At 29.6% G+C, this 3,981-nt stretch overlaps 1 protein-coding gene across 3 annotated transcripts in view; it reads left to right on the top strand.

Annotated features, from left to right (window-relative positions):
- mol (dual oxidase maturation factor 1 mol) overlaps nucleotides 1-3,981 on the top strand; it is a 341,356-nt gene that overhangs the window by 208,577 nt on the left and 128,798 nt on the right. The gene's annotated exons all lie outside the window — the stretch shown is intronic.

The raw sequence follows: 3,981 nt of genomic DNA, 5'->3' as shown, positions 1-3,981 counted from the left end.
TATTTAATATTTTTAGATTAAAAAACAAAATACTTGCAGCTCAAGTAGTACTATTCTGTATTCGTTTAATTTAAATTAATAAATAAAATACATTTTTTTCATTCTTTAAAGAAAGTACAAATGCATATTTATTATTATAAAAAGTAGTTTTTTTCTTTTATTGTCTCAGCATAAGTTGTGGCATATCTTCACTAATTATGTTTATAATGGAAAATTACTGTTTCTCATAGCTGTACATTTAATTTAATTATTGTTGAATAGCATTTTCACAAATCGATATACAGTTATTATATTCTGTTCTTCTTTTGTTGTATGTATAAATCTCTTTTTATGAAAGCTCTTTCTCTCTCTGTCATCTTTTTTATTATTGTAGTTTTATGTTTCGTATGAGGAGGATGAAGACTGCTAAGATTTAGTACGTTTTTCAAAAGCATTTCCAGGGAAAGAAAAGTTTTGTAAAAATCATTTTATACAGAATATTTTTTCAGAGATCTAAATTAATATTATTTATTTTGATATTATGTAGGCATAATATTAAAAAATAAGCTGTAAGGTGCTTCTGGAAAAACGAAAACGCGAAAACATTTGTAGGTCAATTCCACGACCGTTGTTCCAGATCGTTGACACGGTAAACCTGCCATATTGGGACTGTGTGACCATTAGGCAGGTTGTTTTGCTCTTCGCCTCTTTGTTTAGACTAGCTGTGTCACGAACCTGCTGTGTATCGCTTCATGCTCACAGTATCGTCGTATACCGTGACCTGGAGCTATCGATGGTAACTAAACCTCATTGTTTTTGTTTTGTTGTTGGATAATTGAACTTATGGCCTCATTACCTGAAATACATATTTTATCAAGTATTTGTCACTTTTTAATGTTAGTTATCAATTTATCATCACCAAGATATATTTATTAGCTAGAGGTTTATTTTCATTACAATTTAAAATTTACAATTTAAATAAATAAAAAAAAATAATAACCTGATGTTTTTAACTAATTATGAAACGAAATTACTGATATAGACAGTGAAAAATATTTTTGGACTTCATTAATCATATGAGAATGTTACTATCATAAGCTACAAAATCCACGGACCCAGGTTCGAAACCGTCTGTGGCAGATAATTATTATGTATCACCCCTGTGGGTTTGGGAGCCCTTCAAGATCCACTAAGCCACATAAAGTGGAGAACCTTAGTTGAGTAATAATCTGTCAGTCGAGCGTGATTCTAACCATCACATAAAAATCACCTCTTTGCACAACCGTTGGGAAATAACAGTAGTTCCTTACAAATACTGGGCATCCCTAGTAGCCCTTTAGTCTGTAGCCCTTCAAGGATTGAGGCGATACAGATTAAATTTTTTGGTATGAGCATGATAGACAGATAACAATAATCTTAGGGGCAATCTATAGAGGGACCATATTAGAGAAAAAAAACCTTGTTGCGGTAATATATTTGATACGTCCATTTTGAAATAAAATCAACATTTTTTTTTTGTGCTACAATTTCAAACAAAGAATCGATATTATCATAGTTCTGTGGTTTCACTGCCGCATCGTTTATTATTTTTTGTATCGATTTTATGACTCCAACGGTTAATCTGAGGTCAGAAAGCAATGGAGTACGGTTTTCCTTTGTAATTGTATTACAATTCAAAAACTATAGCTTATTAATGCGTTACCACTTGAATGACATTGTCATGAAGTACTTCCATATTTTAATGATTATATATACATTGAACTAGTATATACGTACAAAAAGCCAAAAGCAGGGTTTCATTCCAGACCTGCGTGATTAGAGGGAGCTGTTTGTGGACATTTTTCATTTTAGAAGAATCGCATTTTTCAAGATAGAATTTATTATAGAACCACCCATGACAAGCCTTTATCATTAAAAGTTAGTAGGGTATCAAGTTTTTTACATTGTTCATGTTCCATATACACTTCCGATGGAAAAAAAATAAAAGCCAATCTACACTTAATCTGTTAGGGCGATTCTTCCAAGATGAACGGAATGGAGAAGTTTGTGTGACCAATAGGTTAAAAAGTTTGAAGGTGCTTATTGTAGAACCTGGTCCTAAATTAGAAAAAAATATATAAAGTAAGTTAGGGCAAGTGCATTTATGAGCATAAAACATGACATATTTTTAAAAATTGTTATTGCTTTTTTAAATTCGTTGAGCTGTGGTGGAATAGGGAGATTCCCTTACATAACCCAACATTAGCAAAGTCGAACATTAATTGATCTTTTTATCTATTGAGTGCAATATTCTCTTCTGATTGAAACAATGCAGAGTTGGCTATAAAGTAATTGAGAATAATTCATCAAAGTTGGAACTGTCTTTCCATATGTTTACGATCAGCGGAACATCCTTAGATAAAAGTTATGTATTAATTATTAATAGTAGCAATAATTTTAAATTAAGTTTTGAGGGAAGGTTTCCACTTTCCACTAATTCTTTTTGAGATGAAAAAGTATGTATGAGAAAGAGCAAGGACGGATTGTATTCCACTTTATTTTAATAATAAAGAAGCATATATTTTTAAAAATAATATAATAAAGATTTTCTCTTAGTTTCTTATAGCTTTTGATAACAAAAAAATCATTTTAATTATTTATTTAACCTGCATGGCATAAGTGCACGTAGCTCATTGGATAATAAAACTGACTAACGAGATTATAACAGTTATATTATAGAAAAGAAATAATGCCTCCAAACATCAACTCGGCCAATTATTTAACCATTTTCTGAAATATCGAACAATCGTTGGAGCTTCCTATTTTCGTTGCGGAAATGTAGCTTACTGCCACTTTAGCCTATGATTTCCCATTACTATGAAGGACGAATATTAAGAGGATAGTACAAGGTTGTCATTAGCCATCCTTTTGTAGTGGGTCTTCATTGATTTCCTATCGTGACAAGGGTATATAAAAAAAAGTATTTATATACTAGAATATAGATGGATATCTAAAAAAATTAAATGTTATTTTTGATTATTCTTCTAACAAAAAAATTATGCTATATACTTTCTTTAAATGAAATCTTGGTTACTAAACTAAGATGATATTTATTAAATTTTTTTATAATAACTAGGGATAGGATTTTTATGTTTTCACATATTTTTACCTGACCATAATATCTGCGATTTCTTTACTAACTATAGATGTTTCAAGACATTTCTGGCCAAAAAAAGCCATTTTTATTTCACATATTTTTAAATATTTGGCCTTTTTTACATATTTTGTTGTAAATCACATATTTTCTGAAATATTTGTTATTTTTAACAATTTAGTTACAAGTTATTTTTATGTTTAGGTGTTTTGTCCTGAATCAAATATTTCCTTAAATTATTTGTTCAATTGTAAATACATATTTCGCAGTAACAACGTAAAATTCAAGAGAACGCAAGAAACTTAAAAGTGAAATTTATTATTTATCATAAATAGTGCGTAAAAATTCTATATCTTCATCTTTGAACACAAATTAAAAGCATGACAATAATAAATTTTCACACAGAATTACATCGAGAATTTCTCAGAATCAGTTAAAAAGAGCAAGGGTCTTATTTCTTATTATAACAAATGGCACAGCCGCCCACGTGATGCAGAATACCGAACTTGATGCAATGGAAAAGCCTTATGCCCCTATAACATCAGTAGATGTTGAAAGATCTTGTAGCCGGTACAAGTCCATTCTGCGGTCAAACCGACGAAGATTTTTATTTGAAAATTTAAAAATGCATTTAATCTGCAATAATTTTGTAACTGACCCTGCTAATAATTGATTTCATTCAAAGTTTTAAATATTTTTCTAAAGTTTTTTTCTCTTTTTAATAAGGATTATTCTTTATTTCCATTTATAATTTGTTCATAATTCATTCTGAGTTTAGTTTAATTACAATTACTTAATAATGTCTTGTTATTGAAGAGCTATGATTTCTCTAAGTACATTTTTTTGTACGTATTTTAACATAATTTCTT

Source organism: Halyomorpha halys, unplaced genomic scaffold (genome assembly GCF_000696795.3).
Source record: "Halyomorpha halys isolate HHAL.00 unplaced genomic scaffold, Hhal_1.1 Scaffold34.1, whole genome shotgun sequence".
NCBI classification, from domain to species: Eukaryota; Metazoa; Arthropoda; class Insecta; order Hemiptera; family Pentatomidae; genus Halyomorpha; species Halyomorpha halys.
Note: the sequence above shows the minus strand (reverse complement) of the source record. Positions and strands in the feature narration are given on the sequence as shown.